This window comes from Staurois parvus, unplaced genomic scaffold (assembly GCF_062004578.1).
Source record: "Staurois parvus isolate SC_StPar_1 unplaced genomic scaffold, SC_StPar_1.0 ptg000198l, whole genome shotgun sequence".
NCBI classification, from domain to species: Eukaryota; Metazoa; Chordata; class Amphibia; order Anura; family Ranidae; genus Staurois; species Staurois parvus.
Genome location: NW_028317994.1, coordinates 2,787,383 through 2,807,122, shown reverse-complemented (window position 1 = coordinate 2,807,122; position 19,740 = coordinate 2,787,383). Strand labels below are relative to the sequence as shown.

Sequence of the window (19,740 nt, the reverse complement as noted above, 5' to 3'; positions counted from 1 at the left end):
ATCTTGACTTATTGAGTCATTTTCTATGTACAGTAAATAGCTATCTCCTTTTTATATATAATATGCTCCAATTAAATGAAGGCTCCTTTATGAATTTAAAATACCTTTTCTATATTACATCACTGATCTTGTCTCTAAATATCACCCAAACCGTACTCTCCGCTCCTCGCAAGACCTCCTACTCTCTAGCTCCTTTGTCTCCTCCTCCCATGCTCGTCTCCAGGTCTTCTCCAGAGATTCCCCCATCCTCTGGAACACTCTACCCAATTTATCAGACTATCGCCTACTCTGCTCACTTTTAGGCGATCCCTGAAAACCTATCTCTTCAGGGCAGCCTATCCTGCCCTCCTGGAATCTTCTACTCTTCCAACCAGTCCATCCCCCACAGTTACTACCTTTTGTACCACTAGCCCCTCCCTCCTAGATTGTAAGCTCCAAGGAGCAGGGCCCTCAAATCCCTCTTGTATTGAATTGTATTGTTGCTGTATTGTCTCCCGTTATATTGTAAAGAGCTGAGCAAACTGTTGTCGCTATATAAATCCTGTATAATAATAATAATAATAATAATAATATATCTTTTCAACATGTAGTGATTATATTGATCTGTGACAATGAATCCTGTGTTGTGTAGGTGACCAGTTCTCTTTTTGCCATTACCCATGAAATTGTATAACATTTTACAAAAGCTTGCTATGAGCAGGTGTATTGACTAAGTGTTAACTGGCAGATTAAAGCAGCAGTGACGCTTGTGGGTTTTGCTACTGCATAGTGAAACCCACTAACTTAAATAGGTGCAAACAGCAGGGAAAACGCCTTGTGCCAAGCTGCTGCCAATCACAAGATTGTTGTTTTTTTTTTTTTAATGAAATGCTGAGCTTGTGCTCTGAAAGCAGATTTTTTGAGATGAATTATAACCTAGCATTTAAAGGGAAAGGAATAAACAATGCACTAATCTCTGTACAGTAGTTACATTTTTCTCTGGTCATGTCACCAATAGGCTTTGAAGCTGCTTGGTGCTGAACCTGACCTTCAGTATGTCTCTTAGTATGTTTTCTGCATTCCCTGCATAATTTATTTTCTTCACATGAATTCCAGCATTCGGAGGCAAAGAGGGCAGTACCATTACAGCTCTGTACTTCTTCTTAGATGTCATGTTTCAAAACTGTACTGTACACTAGCAACTCTCAGGTTGTCTAATTAAGACAGAGTCAGTGAGTGGATCTGTATGTATGTACTGAAGAAATTGACAAATGCCAATTCAAGTGGGATATACAAATGGAAGTATTGCATACATTATTTATCTTCAAAAGTCAATGCAAAACATGTTTTTTTCCTCTATTCCAAGGCCACTGCAGACCTGTAAAATAACATTTGTATAATCCAGCTCTCATTTCGCATTTAATGAATGCAATTGTTTCTCTTCTAGGATATACAGCTTGTTCATACATGGATTTATCTATGTCATGATAAACTGATGGTCTCCACAATGCTGTCACCTACAATTCATTGATGCCGCAAAGTATTTTTAGTAAGTTTTGTGGGAATTAGGGATTTGTGGTTTTTTTTCCTTGTCAATTCTTGAGTTATTATATGTGAGTGGTGTTTTTTTTTGTGATTTACAGTAGCTTTTTCTTCATAGCTATTTTAAAGGGATTCTCCATTGTTTCAGGGAAAACAAATCACTCTAAATAATTCTGTACAGCAATGCAGAAGGGGTTTCCCTTGCCTCTTTCCTAGCCATTTGGCGTAGGTATGTTTAATTTCTGGATTCAATTAAAAAAAATAAGTCAGTATAGAGGCATTGCTTGATTGTGGTTTCGCTTTTTCTGTTCCAGTGGGGAGTCTCTCAATTTCTGCGCTGGAGAACCAACATGAAGTGGGAGGAGATTTTTACAAAGTGAAGGGAATTCCTGTCTTAGACATTTGTCCCCAGAACACGTGTTCCATTGGAAGAGTTTTCATCATCTTTTGTTCTGGAGACAATTTTTGGATTTCCTTTTACTTTCTGTCTCAGTGATAGTGGTTACCAGTGCAAGTGAAAATGAATCTACCTATAAGGGCAGACAACAATAAAATAGGGATTTTATGATTTCTCTACTCTGTCCACATAAAAAAATTGCCTTTACATATACTTTAATGTCTAAGCTATACTGTTTTTGTACAGGGAACAAAACAGTAGTAATGGCATACATTAGGATATTTGGCCTGTGTAAAATGTGTTTTACCAGCCTGGTTGTGTGATGCCCTGTCAGTGGAAATCAAATATCCTTAAAGGGATCGTTTTAGGTTTCAGTTTTTCTAAAAAGTGGCAAATCTGCAAAAAGAAATGATAGTTACTTAGTATTAATATTTTCAAGAATATGATTTACTCTATTTTTAAATTTAAATAGTACATTTGCAAGTAGTAGTTGTGGATATAGACATTTAAAATGCTGTTGGTGACATCCAAGTTAAGGGTTTATTTTTGAGGATTATTATAATGAGAACTGGACCCCATTAGTTTTTTTCTTTGCTCTTCAACTTATCTGTCTCTTGTTTGCTCACATAAAAAATACATAAATAACTTTAGGACATAGCTAAGAGTATCTGCTTAGATATGCAAAAATAAAAACATGCACAATGGAATATATTGTATTTGTGAATGTATGAATATATTTATATATTTTAATTATGCAGTGTTTTACACTGAAATCGATTCATGACAGGCAATCTTTGAAGTTCTTGAAATCTGACTCATGATAAATGAGATATATAATATTTAGAATTAGATTGAATCTGACTGCACAGGTTTTATACAATCCTTGCAAATGACCAAAAAGTATGTAATAGGAAGTCCTATTTAAACTAGCCATTCAGTTTGTATACAATCAGGTAGACCTCTTACTACATAGTTGTTAGTAGATATACTGTATAGGAGGTTGTATTGTATGGTAATGTGTGTGTGTGAGAGCTTTTTCTGTGGGGCCACATGTTTGTGTACCTGTCTTTGTGCTGGGAGTGCGCCGCACAGCGCACTCCCAGCACAAAGACCGGGGTGTCACTGACAGCCCCAGGTCCTGTTCTAACGATCGGGACCCGGGACTCCCGATTCCGGATCACATGTTCGCTGTGATAGCCTCTGATTTTTTTTTTTAACCACCTCCCGCCCGCCATATAGTCCAATGACGGGCGCAAGGTGGTTCTCTTATTCTGGGAGGATGTCTTATGACGTCCTCCCATTCTCACCGCGCATGCGCGGCTCAGGGAGCGCGCAACACGGCGATCGGCAGTGCGCTGTGTCCCTCAGACACAGCAGATCACCGATCACGGAAAGAGCCGAAGAGGTCGGCTCGGTCATGAGATCAGCTGTGTCCAATCACAGCTGATCACATGTAAACAGGGAAATGCAGGTTATCGGCATTTCTCTCCTCCCAAGCTGTCACGCTGAAAGCTCAAGAGGAGAGGAGAGCCGGTAATCAGCTTTCCACGGAGGGGACATCTATACTGATCATCAGGGCACTGATGATCAGTGTGCCCTGATGATCAGTGTAGCCCCAGCAGTGCCACCTGTCAGTGTCCATCAGTGCCTTGTGTCAGTGCTCATCAGTGCCTCATGCCAGTGCCAATCAGTTCCACATCAATGCCACATATCAGTGCCCATCTGAGCTGTCTTTCAGTGTCACCCATCAGTGCCACCTATCAATGCCAATCAGTGCCACCTATCAGTGCTGCCTATCAGTGCCAATCAGTGCCGCCTATCAGTGCCAGTCAGTGCCGCCTATCAGTGCCATATATCAGTGCTGCCTTTCAGTGCCCATCAGTGATGCCTGTCAATGCCCATCAGTGCCACCTACCAGTGCCTCCTCATCAGTGCCACCTATCAGTGTCCAACAGTGCAGCCTATCAGTGCCCACCACTGCAGCCTTATTAGCGTATATCAGTGAAGGAGAAAAAGCACTTATTTACAAAATTTTATAACAAAAACTAAAAAAAACGTTTTTTTTCCAAAATGTTTAGTGGTTTTTGGTTTAAGAAAAAATAAAAAACCCAGAAGTGATTAAATACCACCAAAAGAAAGCTCTGTCATCAAAAAAATGATAAAAAAATTTCATATGGGTACAGTGTTGTATGACTGCGCAATTGTCATTCAAAGTGTGACAACGCTGAAATCTGGAAATTGACCTGGGCAGGAAGGGGGTATAAGTGCCCTGTATGCTAGTGGTTAAATTAGTGTCAGTGTGTTTTAGGTATAAAAAAAACAAAATGCGCATGGTTTCTGGGCTGCAGTACAGGTACAAACAACAAATAACATACACATATATGGTATCGTTGCGATCGTCGAGAGCAGGGAAATGTATTTTGGGTTGTTCTTTGGTGGTAGGTTATGGTAGTAACAAGAAACACACAGCTAAATTAAAAAAAATATATTTTTTTTACTATTTTGGGCCAGTTTTCCTTTGATAATAGAATAAATCACCAGATATCCATTACCATTTACCACCAAATGAAATCCCAATTTGTCCTGAAAAAAACAAGGTATAATTCACCTGGATGTACAAAGTAGCTGTGATGATATGTACGGTTTTACTAACACATGTCAAAGTTGTAAAATTTTACTTAGGCTTTAAGATTTGTTTTACCCTTAGGCATGAAGGGGTTAAGATAGATGTCATGGTCCTGAGCATAGCTTGGGCCTAGGATACAAAAGGTCTCCACAGGAACACAACAATTTACTGGAAGTCTAAAGCTGACTACACACATTGGAATCAATCTTTTATAGACCACTAACATCTAATTATTTGTTCAGTTAGACTACTAACAGTTATGTAGTGTGTTGGCCGTCCTGACTGGATATAAATTGAATGGATTGTTTTGTTAGGTCCACAGATTAAAAAGTTGTTGGTAAATTCAAACTCAAGGTTTTTGAACCTAAATCTGACCTTTCTTCCATTTCTAAAAAACACATCAGCATACAGCTCTACATGTTGATCTGAAATCATCATACATTCATTGGATAAACAATTTATTTTCCGAATTACAGTTATGGTTCTTCCACTTTCTGAGCAGGGTTCTAGAAGGTAAAGGGAGATGGATTATTTAACTATAGGTGAAAATAGCCAGGCATGGTGTCAGGACTCCAGGTATGACCAGAGGTGTGTGGACTGACACAGGGAAACACAGGCTTCAGATATGGTATAATAATAATATTTATTATTAGCTGCACAAATAAAACAAACACAGTGCAAACAAAACTAACCTTAAGCTAATAGGTAACACAGTACTAACAAACAAACTTAATAGGTACACAGTGCAAACAAAACAAACCAACAGTTACACAGTGCAAACAAAACAAACCAATAGGTACACAGTGCACTCAGGGCTGGAGAGGTGGAGTGGTCAGGCAGGCCAAGCCCACAGCATGGATTTCCTCAATGCGCGGGGTCTAAGTCCCAGCCTGCTATTCACCAGGGCCCCTGATGGTGGGGATGGACTTGGTGCAGACTGGAACCAGGTCGCGACCCCTGAGTGCGTCCGGCTGTGGTAGAGAGTGCTGGCAGGTCCAGGTCCGAGCGGGATGGATGGATGGATGACAGTCAGGAGCGAGCATGGTCAGTAACGGTGGGGACAGGCACGGTACAAGCAGCAGACAAGAGTAGTCAGGTCACACGCCGGGTTCAGTAACTCACGGGCAGCACGGTACAGAGGATCAGGCAGAAGGATGGTCAGGGACGAGCCGGGGGTCAGAGCAGGAGAATGTCAGCATGGATCAGAACAGGCAGGGTCGGCAACAAGGAACGCACTACAGGAACACAGGTAACAGGAATCAGGAACAAGATACAGGGGCTCATGGGCAACATACACCAAGGCCCTGATTACAGGTCTGGCCATTCCTTATATGCACCTCCTGCAATCAGCCTCAGGTGTTTTGGCTGATTGCAGGAATGAGCCTCTGATTGCTGAGAGCACCCGCTGGCCAGCCCTGGTACTGCAACCCACAAGGCAGGTGAGTCCCACCACTATTGGCGAGTCCATTCCTGACACATGGTATTTGAAAAAAAAAAAAAAAATCCTGCAATTCTTTAAAAGTATCTATTGGTAGACTGCCATTACTAAACATTTCTTTTGTTGTAATTTTTATAATAAAAAGGGTTAAGTTCTTCTCTAAGAGATACATTCTAATGACATTTAGGCATTTCTTATATCCTGTTCCTTTCTTTCTATTTCCCTCTGCTTCTATTACAAGAATTTACCAGCTCTCAAAATGGCAGCTAGTAATTTTTTTTGTGTTACACAGCAGTAAGGGCTGCCAAAATGCAGCTGCTCCTGTGTAAAATGACACTTTTAAATGACTGCATGTATCATTCAGTAAAAACTGTGTAGCAAATATGTATAGTTTCACTGTATTTACAATGACATTTATAAATAGGTATGTGTGACCTTGAATTTGCATATGAAAACAATGAACAAACCTTATTAGTTAAAAAAAGGTATTTTTATTTAACCCCTTACATAACCAGTCCTAATTAACACCATCCTCCCCTTTCCACCTTCTCCCTTTAGTTACTGATTTTCTGCTGCTGTTTTTATTTATATTTTTTGCTAGACAATATTGCCAAAAAGGCCTAGTTTGTCCCCCAAAATATAATGTACAATATGTATTAATTTGTTATCCTAACTAATGACAAAGTAATTGTCAAATAAACTGGCCAATAGTAAAAATGTAAGAAAGGCCATAAGGGGTTTAAAGGTACAAGAGCTGAAGTGGTTAAAGGGCATTGTACAGGGATCATAGAATCAGATTGTAATTTGTTTGAAAAGTTTGAAACAGGTACTTGCAGGCAAAGAAGTAAGTGCTCTTCCGCTCTTTCCTATATTACACACTCTATAGTCTGATGCATTTCCCTTTTAACCATTTGGCTCCAAAGCTGCACAATGAACAATGAAAGTGTGAATCTTACTGATTGCTGTAGGGCAATACAGACTGCAGTGGCGTCCCTAGGGGGGCAGGGGTTGCGGGCCGCACCGGGTGACACCATCACAGGGGTGCAGGAGCAGGATGCCAGCAGAGTTCCTGGGCTCAGTGATGGTCCTGGTCAGTTATTGGGGTGATCCCGGATTCCCGGCACAGTGACAGCTGCCCCTGGTGTAGTGGTAAAATGAGAATCCCGAACCCGTGAAGATATGTATCCCCTGAAGCAACTGTGCATGTGCCGGTTTCAGGCCGAAAAGGCCGATCGCCGATCTTCGACTTTAGCACAGAGCTGCCACAGTTAACCCCTTAAAGGCTGCAAACCGCTAAAGCTGATTCTGCGGATCCCTATGGGTTGCAAGATCAGTTAACCCCGTATAGGTTGGTCTCTCTCCTGTCAGCAAGGACATGCTGCTTTGAATTTCTCTGAGAGAAATACAATGCAGCATGTCTCCCTAGTAAAACACACACAGCACATGATGTTAAACAGCACACAGTTAACCCTTTGATCGCCCCAGCTGTTAACCCCTTCCTGCCCAGTGTCATTAGCACAGTGCCATTGTTTTTTATTAGCACTGATCACTGTATTAGTGTCATTGGGATGTCAGTGGAAGTTAGTTCCCACCCAGTGTCAGAATGCCCGCGGCAGTACCACTAATAGTCGCTGATCGCCGCCATTACTAGTATGGAAAAAACGAATTCCAGTATATATACCGCCATTTGTAGACGTTGTAACTTTCATGTAAACCAATTCATTTACATGTGTTAAGATTTTTTTTAGCAAAGACATGTAGCAGAATATATTTTGGCCTAAATGTATGAAGAAATTAGATTTTTAAATTTTTTTTACTGGATATGTTTTATAGCAAATAGTCAAAAATATTTCTTTTTTCAAAATTGTCGGTCTTTTTTTGTTTGTAGCACAAAAAATAAAAAATGCAGAGGTGATAAAATACTACCGAAAGAAAGCTCTATTTGTGGGTACAGCGTTGCATGACCACACAATTGTCAGTTAAAGTAACACAGTGCTGTATCGCAAAAAATGGCCTGGCCAGGAAGGGGCGTAAATCCTCTGAAGTGCAAGTGGTTAAAAAGCCCCAAAACCTCACTAACGAGCACTCAACTGCTCAACTGAGCGCAGAGTCGGAGAGAGTGAGGAGTGAACGAACCCATAGATTGGTTAATTTGCTCTTTTTTGGGGGGCAGAACAAAAAAAGATATTGCCAACAGGAACATGTTCTTCTACTGGATCTGTTAACACTCCATATTTAGTTGTAAAGCCTCAATTTTTTTTCAGTAGGTATGATCTTGTATTTTTCACAAAGCAGACCTGATACAGCAGTCTACTGCAGTAAAATGAAACAAAATAGTAATCATGCATCAGTGATTCATTTATAAATTGTCAACTATTTCAAGTTTCAATCTTCAGGGTCATTCAGCTTTTTGGAATACAGGACAGGGTATTCCGAAATTTGAAAAAAAAAAGAAAATATTTCTTCTGCAGCACACATTCAATCTGATTATTATGCATAATGCATACTGAGTAGTATATTCTATCTAGTGATAAGTGCTGTCTTGCACATTAGATAATAGTTGTACGGGCAATGTTTCTATGTAGTGAAAGACAGCATCAGTCAATTTGTTGTGCAATTAGTGTTATGTTCTCTTATGGTGTCGGACTCCATTCTTTACTGGGTGCTTCTTCTTAATGAAGGCCTGTTATTTCTGCATCAAACTTTATAAAGCAAGTGAAATGGGTCTTATACTAAAGCTATGAAGGGGCCACTTATATTTAACTTTTAGTTCTACAGTCATCTTCGTGATTTTAAAGCTATATTATTGCCTGTTAAATCTTAGGATAGCCTTATACTCCAATTTTCAGAAATAAATAACCATGTAGTATGTATATGAAGCACAGCGCACACACAAATTCTCCTGCGCTTGGGGATGGACTCAATGCAGGCTACAACCACATTAAGAATGTCCTGGAACATGCACACCTTGCTGCCCGGGGAAACCCAAATATACTGAATGAGGAAAGAACAAACAGAGGGCGCACAGGCCTAGTGCGTTACCATAAAAAATGTTTAATAAGAAATAAAGTAGGTATTGTACTCACAAATGACAATAAAGTCAAGGCACATCATAAAGAACAGCTGAGTCAACACTGCGCTGAGTAACAGTCCACAATAGGGAGTGTAGACATTCAATAGGCTGACGTGTTTCGAGGACTTGCCTCTTCCTCAGAGCCCTGAGGAAGAAGCAAGTCCTTGAAACGCATCAGCCTATTGGATGTCTACACTCCCTATTGCGGACTGTTACTCAGCGCAGTGTTGACTCAGCTGTTCTTTTATGATGTGCCTTGACTTTATTGTTGTTTGCGAGTACAACACCTACTTTATATCTTATTGAATATTTTTTATGGTAATGCATTAGGCCTGTGCACCTTCTGTTTGTTCTTTCCTCCTGAAGCACAACGCAGCTGACCCTGAAGGCATAGGGCTGACCAAATAGCATAGTGTTAAATCTTTTGGTAGATAGCTACTTGTCCATTACTGAATCTTAAAAATTATAACTGGCCATTTATCAACACAGTAATGTATTACACATGTATAACAGTCTAGCAAAAGTATATATTTATGATCAATTTATAAGGTTTCCACCCACTCGTTTACCTTAAATATAAGGGTAATGTGGAAGGTTGTAGGTAAAGTAAAATTACTTTTGTAGGCATCCTTTTCCTTCTTCTTCTCCTTCTTCTCCTCTCCTGTTGTTGTGTTAGATATATGCTTTCTTGACTTTTTATCCTTTGCACTTTGATAATTACACCACTAAGAGCAGCCCAAAGAAAAGCTCTCCGAATAACTTAAAACATACTATCTGTGCAATGAAACAAAAAACATGATCTTGCAGTTGCACAATCTACCTTAGGGGCCTGTGTTAAGCTTTTGTTTGTGTCAAAACTGTTTCTGTCACCTATAAAAGTCATTAGGACAGCAGGTTGATGGCAGCTTAAAAGGAGGTCAAATGCATCTGTCAATGAACTATGAATGATCTTGAGAGTGTCTCAAACTGATTGAAAATGCAAGCAGAATTCTTCTGAAAGCAAGCTGCAATTGCCTATCTACATAAACCCTATTGGAATATGTCTAGACATGTACCCCAATTGTTAATAACTGCCTAGTCACAGCAAATATATTGCACATGATATAAAAAGTTACACATTTACTGTACATACAGGAACAAATGCTAACTAATAAGCAGATAATCATATGTAAAGAAAATGATTTACATGATGCAAGAAGCCACATCTTAGCAAGACATCTACCAAAACATGTTTAGCCAAGTGGCATGTATAGTGTATGATCCACTGTAAGAATCTGCTTAACCCAAGTGTCAAGACAAATAAGAAACTGTGGGGTAGAAGACACTCTGGATTAGTATTTGGAGGCTTATTGTCTGTACTGTTAGATTAATGTGAGAAATGATCAATAAGGTTGTAAGGAATCATCTGTGGACTGATCAGGAATGTGTAAACTCCTGTTTGAACTCTTCATATTGCTCCTTGGGGACTTCATGGCTGTTATTCTCTCTCTTGTGTCCTAACTTGTCCAAATTTACCTTGCAATCTTTTTATGGGGCTTTCAGAGAGACATAATACATTTTTATTTCTTTTCCATGTTTTACAAGTGCCATTACAAGTTTAGCTATTAAGAACAACAGTTCAATGTAGCATGCAGTGTTCACTTCATTTAACATCCCTAGTGTGAAAGCTACGAAAAAACACAATGTACAGAATGTTGGTCAGTGTGAAGATCTTAGTAGAACAAATGTCTGGAATACCAATTACTATAATCTTCTTTTGCTGATTGCCTTGCTTTCACTGAAATACGAGGGATGAAAGAGTGAAGGAGCAGATAAATAGTTAGGATAGACAAACAAGCAAGGAGGCAGACTACCTCATGTAAAAATTGGGAGTACAGTGATGGCATTTTTGGCAAAAAGCTAAGAACACCTTAAAACCTGAAGATACCACAAGTCATGTCAAAACTAAAAGCTAACACTGTGCTAAAGCATTCTAACACGTAATCCTTCCCCACATGAACACCAAAACATTTCCTAATATAACCCCCCAATAATGGGCCACCATCTCTCCCAAAATATAACTTTCAACATATGTATAAATACTGTTTAAACCTTAGCAGTTAACCTGGCCCTGAAACCAACTATACAACCTAATTTAACCATCCACATAACCCTTAACTTACCCATTAAAATCTACCTTTTGCCTTAAAACTAAAACTAATCCCTGATACTGATAAAAACTTAAATGCACTATAGTAAAAAATATTGTTTCTGGCAACTGTATAGGCTTATTACCTGTAATGACAATACTCAGAATATGATTTTTTTTCCACTTTCCTTTACTTACCTACCTACCTACCGAGCTATCCAGCAAAAGTGAAATTTATGGGAGTTGAGACAAACCAAAAAACACTTCAGACTTCAGTGTCAGCTTACAACAGTCAGCCAGCTGCTTACTACTTAAAAGTATTATCTGTAGTTTAAATTTAATTTGTTTGTCACTTACCTAAAGTCTAACTTTATGTCATTCTAAAACTACCCTGTCCACAGGGTAACAATGATAGCAGTGACTATGAATTTATGATTTTTAATTTTGACCATAGATAATCTTCAACTTTCTTAGTTAATCAGTATAATATGCTTCAGGTAGAGACAGCTTCTTGGCTTACGCCATACTGGAATCAAAAGAACTTCAGTGGGGTGGTATAGCTGGGAAACTTGTTATAGAGAACACTTCACTGGGATGTCTAGATATACAGTATAAGAAGAGTATAAGTAATGCATAACACTCCTTTTCAACAGCTGTATATAGTGGTAGTGGCAAACAAGTTCAACCTGTCACAAACCTGTTCAGTAATTTGTAATGCAGGAAACCATAGCAACCAATCCAAATTCATCTTGGGTTAGCAAATTGAAATATGATATCCAGGGCCGTCTTTAATATTGATTGGACCCTGGGCAAACATTTTCTAAGGCCCAAACCCGCAACACACCTTTCCTGCATGCAATTTTGCTCTACACCTTCTCTGAGACATACAATAAGTAGCAGCTAGACTCAGAATCAATTTACTGCAGCAGATCAGACAGCAATTGCAATTGGTAGCCAGAGGTTACAGCATATCATTACCACTCACTGATGGGTAATGGGAATTGGGTGAGTTGTGGGAATTGGATGAGTGGCAGTGCTGGTGGGGAGATGGCATCAGTGGCAGTGCTTTGGGGGGGATGGGATGAGTGTCAGTGCTGTGGGAGTAGAAAGATGGGATGGGTGGCAGGTGGTGCGGGGATGGGACCAGTGGCAGCATTTTGGGGGATAGGTTCAGTGGCAGTGCTTAGGGAAGATGGGATCAGTGGCAGTGCTTGAGGTGGATGGGGGGTGAGAGAGGGGGATGGGAGAGAGAAAGGGGTGAGAGAGACAGAAGGGGATGAAGGAGACAGAAGGGGGAGACAGAGAGAGGTGTGGGGGGTGAGAGAGGGGGAGGATGAGAGAGAGGGGTGAGAGAGACAAGAGGGGGGGTGAGAGAGAGAGAGGAGGGGGTGGAAGTGAGAGAGGGGATTAGAGAGAGAGAAGGGGTGAAGGGTGAAAGAGAGACAGAGGAGAGGGGTGGGGGTGAGAGAGGGAAGGTAGGTGAGAGAGATATGGGGAAGGGAAGGGAAGGGGTGAGAGGGGGTCAGAGAGAGGGGTGAAAGACAGAAGGGGAAAGGGGTGGGGTGAGAGGGGGATAAGAGAGAAGGAGGGTGGGAGAAGGGGGTGATAAAGAGAGAAGGGGGTCAGAGAGAGAGGGGGGAGAGAGGGAAGAGAGAAAGAGAAGGGGGTGAGAGAGAGGGAAGTGAGAGAGGGGGGGTCAGAGAGAGAAGGGTGTGAGAGAAGGGTGAGAGAGCGAGGGGGTGTGAGAGAGAGAGGTGGGTGAGAGAGGGAGAGGGGGGCGAGAGAGAGGTGGGAATTGGGGAGAGAGAAAAGAGAGTGAAAGAGGGGTGAGAGAGAAAAGGGGGTGATAGAGGGGGAGGATGAGAAAGAGACCCCTAGCCCTGTCTGCAGTTCCTCATGTGCCTCCCTGTCCCAGCCTGCCGGTGGATATGTGTGATGCTTGGTACCCAGCATGCCATCAGCGGGCAGGGCCTGTTCTCATTCTGGATGATTGGCTACTTCCTCTGCTCTGTGGTCCCTGTCTGTCTCCACTCCCATCCATGTTTGTCCTCCAGGCAGCCGTTGCTGTTGTTGTAGGAGCCACGAGTTGGGAAGTTGGAGGAGTCCATGCTCTGGCAGGCACCACCGCCAGGGATGCAGTACCCACTGCTGCTCATCTCTCCATGGGTCAGCAAGGCCGTGGAGGTCTTCTCCCTCCTGCACTCTCAATCCTAGCCGCCCTAAGTGCTCGCCTTCCCCCTGCTCCTGCTGCCAACATGGACCCACCCTCCAACACAAGGGGATTGAGGGCCAGCTGCTTTGGGCCCCACAACAATGACTGGGCCTGGGGTAGCTGCCCCTTTTGCTCTGCGTTAAAGACGGCCATGATGATATCCTGAAATTGTTTACATTTAAGATTGTTCTCTGTACTGTTTATTGAATACTTTTTAAATATTTAAAATGTAACTTGATATTATCTGTGATGCGGCATCACTGCAATAATTCTTTATTGAAAGTACACCTAGTAGAATATTAAGAGTTTAGAATATTTCAACTCAGTACTTGTATTTGAAGTGAAACCTACATTGTCTGCATAAATGAGTATGCAGTATAACAATAAAATGTGGAAACAGTCACTGGCTTCTTAGATGTCCTAGATAGTCCAACAGTAAGATCTGTTCTTAACTTTGTCCCTGTCTGTCTTGGAGTTTTGGCTGCTCCTGTATGTGTTCCAGCACTTTCTCCACATACATAAGTAACTGTCAGGTGAGTTAACTCTCCAGGATCTACTAAAAAGTAAAATATTAGTATATTATTTTTGGGTGGATTGACATTTTAACCCCTTACCTCCCAGCCTTTTAAGGGTTCTAAAAGCTGGGAGGCGGAGGAGGGGCCTTTGGGTTATGTGATCACTGTGATTGGCTGTCACAGCGGTCACATGACAAGTATGGATCAGGAGTTTACTGATTACGGCCAGCTACTGTGCTGCAACACGATAAATAGTTTGAATAGGGCCGCATATATGAGGCCACTCGCTGTTAAGGCCCACACATCAAACGGACGCATATATGTATGCGGCAGGTGTCAGACGGTTAAACTGTATTTTTTATTATCTATGTTTATTATCTATTTACAACACAAATAAACGTGATTTATGATATCTTATGTTGTTCTTATTCTAGTCTTTTTCCTCCAGATGTCTTGGGAACGTGTTAGTATATGGTCTTATAGAGTTCATTTGAAATACAAAAATAGAAATGGTAGTTATGGTGACACTGTTTGGTCAAGGGTATGAAATAATATACATAATATCTGCTTTTAAATGCCCTTCTGTATGTCAGTACTGAACAGAATATGGCATATCAAAACAAACATTATCATATGAATAATTTTCTTTAAGTGCTGCATAGAATATATAATCAGCCTTTTTCATGTTAATATGTGATTGTATGCTGTATTATGCAGTATATTTATTTGACATTGTTATTGCTCAGCATGTGTTTTTTGGTAGAAATCTGTTGCTGTATACAACTGAGCACATTATATTGTAGTTTTATGCAATGTTTATTTATGAAAATGCATTCTTGCAGTTGTAAAATGACTATACAAACATTGTTTTTTTAATGTGATTGACTGTTCAGTATATTGTTTTAATTGACTAGATATCTGAAACTATCATTTGATGCAACAGAAATTGTAAATTCTTCTGCATCAATCTGATTGGTTTTAACATAAAAGGTTTATTGTGAAAAGTAAACACAAATTGAATGCAATCATTTAAGAACTGAGTAGGTGCTTAGCACACCAAATGATCAGCTAAATGGTAATCTTACAACCCATCAGATCACCTTAATGTTTGATTTGATTCTTGAATGTAACCACTGCAATAGCGGGCACTTTTTCCCCCTTCCTGCCCAGGCCAGTTTTCAGCTTTCACTGCTCTTACAATTTAAAAGACAATTGCGCGGTCTTACAATGCTGTACCCAAACTAAATTTTTATAATTTTTTTTACAACTAGAGTTTTCTTTTGATGGTACTTAATCCCCACTGGGGTTTTTATTTTTTGCTAAATTCGAAAAAGTTTGTTTCTGTTATAAAATTTTGCAAATAAATAATTGATCTTCATAAATTTAGGGTAAGATGTATTCTGCTATATTTCTTTGGTGAAAATAACCCAAATCAGTATTTATTATTTAGTATGTAGGAAAGTTATAGAGTTCACAAACTATATCTGAAAATTGATCAATCCTGAAGTACTGACAGCCAATCTAATTTTTTTAGGCCCAAAAATGTCAGGACATTACAGATATCTCCCCAAATGACCCTTTTTTTCAAAGTAGACAGTCCAAGGTATTTAGTAAAAGGCATAGCAAGTTTTTTTAAGTTGTAATTTTTATGTCATAATTTTTTGGAAAATAAAGAAACTAAAAAAAAAAAATCACTTTTTTTTAAACATACTGTCACCAGTGCAGTATAGCATTATAATATAACTGGTGTGGCAGTGATCAGGGACACTGACTGGTGACAATATGAAAAAAAATATTTTTATCAATTTTAATACATTTTTAATTTTTTTTATTAAATGTTCTTCTTTTTTTTTAGATTTTTTTCATAATACACTGTGACCAGAGTAGTATAATGTTACCATAGTAACATTGTATTACTTTGAGGAAGTGATCAATATTTTTTTTGTACACATTATGATTGCTTATAGCAAATATTTTCTTTGCTATAAGCAAGCATTTAAATGAATTAAATTGAATCATTCAGGTTTTTTTGTTGTGATAAGCTGTGATTGGTCATGACTAATCACATGACTCAGATGGGCTGTGATTGGCCCAGTCTGTACTTGTGATCACTGTGACCAATCACAGCTATTGACACAATTGTATACAATGGATGGCATGAAAGGAAACCATCCATTGTCTACAAAGGTCACGTGACCTGCTGTGATTAGTCACAGCAGGTCACATGGCACTGGCAATGGGTCAGTACACAGATCTGTCATCGGCTGTGTATGAGTTACACAGCTGGTGACAGATCTCGCCACAACGCGGCCCCGCAGTCACGCGTGAGGCATGACCTGGGAAGGACGTCATGTGATGCCCACCTGGACCAACAAGAGGCACGCTTAGCCATCATTCTGTTATTGGCAGGGTAGATGATATCTATATATGTATTTTTTGTATTCATGCTAACACATCTGAACCCCTTTATTTAGCGTGAAAAAATGTTTACTATCTCCAAGTAGGAGAACGACATCAAACCACCCACCTACAAACAGACTACAGTACTTATAGCCTATTGCTGTATCTTTGGTCAAGTACTGTTGTGGCATTACTACCATGGTCCCTTGCAAAACAGTACAGATGCACTAAGATTCCTCCAGGTCAGGAGTATGCAACTGTGGAAAGGTAGATTTATATCTGGACAATATGCAAGAGATCATAGGGCACGTTTTTTAAGGGAATAACCTAGCAAGCACTGTGAAAAACATAAGGAAGTTTTGAAGAGTGCAGAGGTTAGTAGTAGGTAATGCAGTGTTTAGGGGGTCAGTAGTAAGTAGATCAGAGTTCAAAGGTCACTAATACATAATGCAGAGGTCAGTAGGATGTAACAGAAATGCAGTGGGCAATAGAATGTAGCACATAGCGCAGGGCTCAGAAATAATGCAGAGTTCAGTAATCAGTAGTATAAAATTGAGAGTTCAGAGGTCAGTGGTATGTTATGCAGAGTGAAGAGGTCAACAGAATGTAACACAGAATGCGGGAGTCAGAAGCAATGCAGAGTTCAGGGGTCAGTTGTATGTAATTCAGATTTAGGGGGTCAGGGGTTAGTAATGCAGATTGCATTCTGGAATTTCTTTTCACTACAGTTTAAAAAAATAAGATTTAATTGAATTTTAAAAGCTTCCTATCTACAACACCAGCCATTAACCATTTTCTGCTCTAGGGCAGCGGCCACTATAGTGCAGAATACTGTAAATGCTGATGACCATGGCAGGTTCACACATGCATTGTAGGCAGCAGAAAACTGGCAATCCCTCTTATAATACTGCCAACATGGCACAGAGGACAGGTCTTTACATTGAAACCCTGCTTTCACCCACTTCCAGGCCACAGGGACATGTCCTCACAGATGCCCTCAGGCACATCAATCATCATTTTGCCAAGACCACATCTCACTATTTGGCAGTGCTGATTGAGCAAGCTGCACATCGTGCTGAACACTGATTAATGCTGGCTATCTAGGTCCCTCAAAAAGTGGAAATCACTTTGTTCAAAAATTTTGATTGTTTAAAAGTTCAGATGATCAGTTGCTATATTTTCTAAACATGTAAATATCTGATCAAATTTTGTGAGTGTGAAATACTTATTCAGTTGCATTATTATTTTATTTAAATAAAAAAACTAGAATAAACAAGAAATATACATTTAAATGGAAGGTTGTAAAATCAGAAAATCTGGAGCAGTCACGGTACTGTGCAGTAAACCAGAGTAATTGATCGAAGATTCTAGTAGCTACAGAGGGCTAAAACCCTACTAATTTACTTTTTTATGAGCAGCCATAAAGCTGCCATTGATAAATTCTCTAGGTATCCTAGATCCTATGATGTTAGAAATTAACTTTCATATCCAGTGTAATGTTTGTGTTGTTTATGTATTACTTTGTGTGGTACATTTCAAGAAAATACTGCCATGTAAAAATAATTCTCACTCATTTCTGGAGTTGGGTGCATATAGATGTTAGCAGATTGTGGATAATCTAGAGTATGCTTACATTGAGCAATACAGCAGTTGAGATGCTTCATTATGAAGGAACCTCTAGCAAGCAACACTATATTTTAAATGCAAGGTAGGAGCTATTTTTAAACGGTTATTCATGTCCAAATTAAGTAATGATTAAGGTCATAATCAATATATCAATTTTTGACTCTATAACATGTTTCCCAGGGTGTAATATACTGCACTTTATATTGACTATTCCAGACTGTATTGGCAAGCATATTGATTAAGTCTAGCTTCCATTTTGGCCTAACTTTTACTTTTACCATTTCAGCCTTATAATAATTTACAGCTTTAATATTTTATATTAACATCTTTTGCAGTATTGCTTGCAACAAACCAACAACAAAAATGATGCCCAAAGGATGCTAACTCGTAGAAAACAGTCTGACTTCAGTGTTCAATTTTTGTGCCAGAGTGCTGCGGTATCTTGTGGACTGGTGCAGTGCAGTGTCATTCATTCTGAACTGAACCCCAACCTATATTCCCATTTTACCTGTATTTCATCACACCACAATGTAAAGTATTGCTCTACCAATTGTTGCAGTGCATTTTGGTGCTGCAAATTGTGTATGCATGATTTTTGGTTCCTCATGGTACATTAGGAAACCTTGCACTAAAACTCTGTATGTAAATGTATAGTGCAATGTGCGTTAACCGACATGCATTTAACCCACCACAGTGGACCAGGCTTGTGTTAATGGGCTGTTACCACTTTCTGTATGTTACTGCGTTTTTTTCACTGACGTATTTATTTTATTACAGGTACTTATATAACGCCGTCAATTTATGCAGCGCTCTACATATATATTGTACATTCACATCAGTCCCTAACCCTCAAGGAGCTTACAATCAATGGTCCCTAAGTCACATTCATACATACACATACTAGCTCCAATTTAGACAGGAACCAGTTAAACTACCAGCATGTCTTTGGGGTGTCTTTTAACTTTTTGTTAATTAATAGGACATGGTATTACGGCACGTTGTTTACTGCATTACTGCATAGGACTATGTATAAATCACTTTGATTAAAGCCTTAACCTCCCTAGCGGTATTCCCGAGTGTAGCTCGGGGTAAAGTTTCTGTATCAAAAGCGGTAACCCCGAGCTACACTCGGGCTTACCATGCGGAGCTGCATAGGGAGTGCCTGCTGAGCTTACCTTGTCCTGCGCTCCCGCGATGTGTCCCCTGCAGCGTCCCCGGCCATCTCCTCCGGCCGATGCCAGCATCCGGCTTCTGTGTTCCGGTCCCTGTGACGTGGGGATGTACCGGCGCGGCGGTGGCGGGAAATTTGAAAATTTAAAAAAATTTCATTTTTTTCCAAACAAATTTTACATAGCAAAACATTGCTGTTTCAACCCATTTCACATACATATTGTCCCTAGTGCTTTGTCCTGTGCCCCGCCTGTATTTCTGTATTTTGTCTGTTCTTTCTGCATGGAAACTAAGAAAAGTCCATGGCATCCAAAAAGTGTCCCTTTAGGTCAAAAGCGGTTTTAGACCAGCTAGAGAACAGCGATAGTAAATCAGAACCACTTGCAGATATGAGTGATAATGATTCGTGGAGAAATTCATCATCAGACACTGAAAACGATTTTGCGACTTTGCTCAGCAATGTGCGAACTTGGCGCTATATTTCAAATTTCAGTGTTTTTGGTTTGATTATATTATTGAATTAAATGTATTATTATTATATTATTATTTTTTATGATTATTTATTAAATTATAATTTATGATTTCGTGTTTCAAATTTATTATACCCGGGATGTTTAATAGACTCTTGTTCGGA

General features: G+C 39.8%; 1 protein-coding gene across 13 annotated transcripts in view; it reads left to right on the top strand.

Moving 5' to 3' along the window:
• Positions 1–19,740, top strand: part of LINGO2 (leucine rich repeat and Ig domain containing 2) — a 2,046,252-nt gene that overhangs the window by 1,914,042 nt on the left and 112,470 nt on the right. For 4 of the 13 annotated variants that reach the window (XM_089678068.1, XM_089678069.1, XM_089678072.1 and 1 more), the window contains one exon: positions 1,427–1,528. The exons of the other annotated variants lie outside the window; for them this stretch is intronic. The gene's annotated coding sequence lies outside the window, so the exon portion shown is untranslated. The remainder of the gene's footprint in view (positions 1–1,426; positions 1,529–19,740) is intronic. 13 annotated transcript variants of the gene reach the window in all.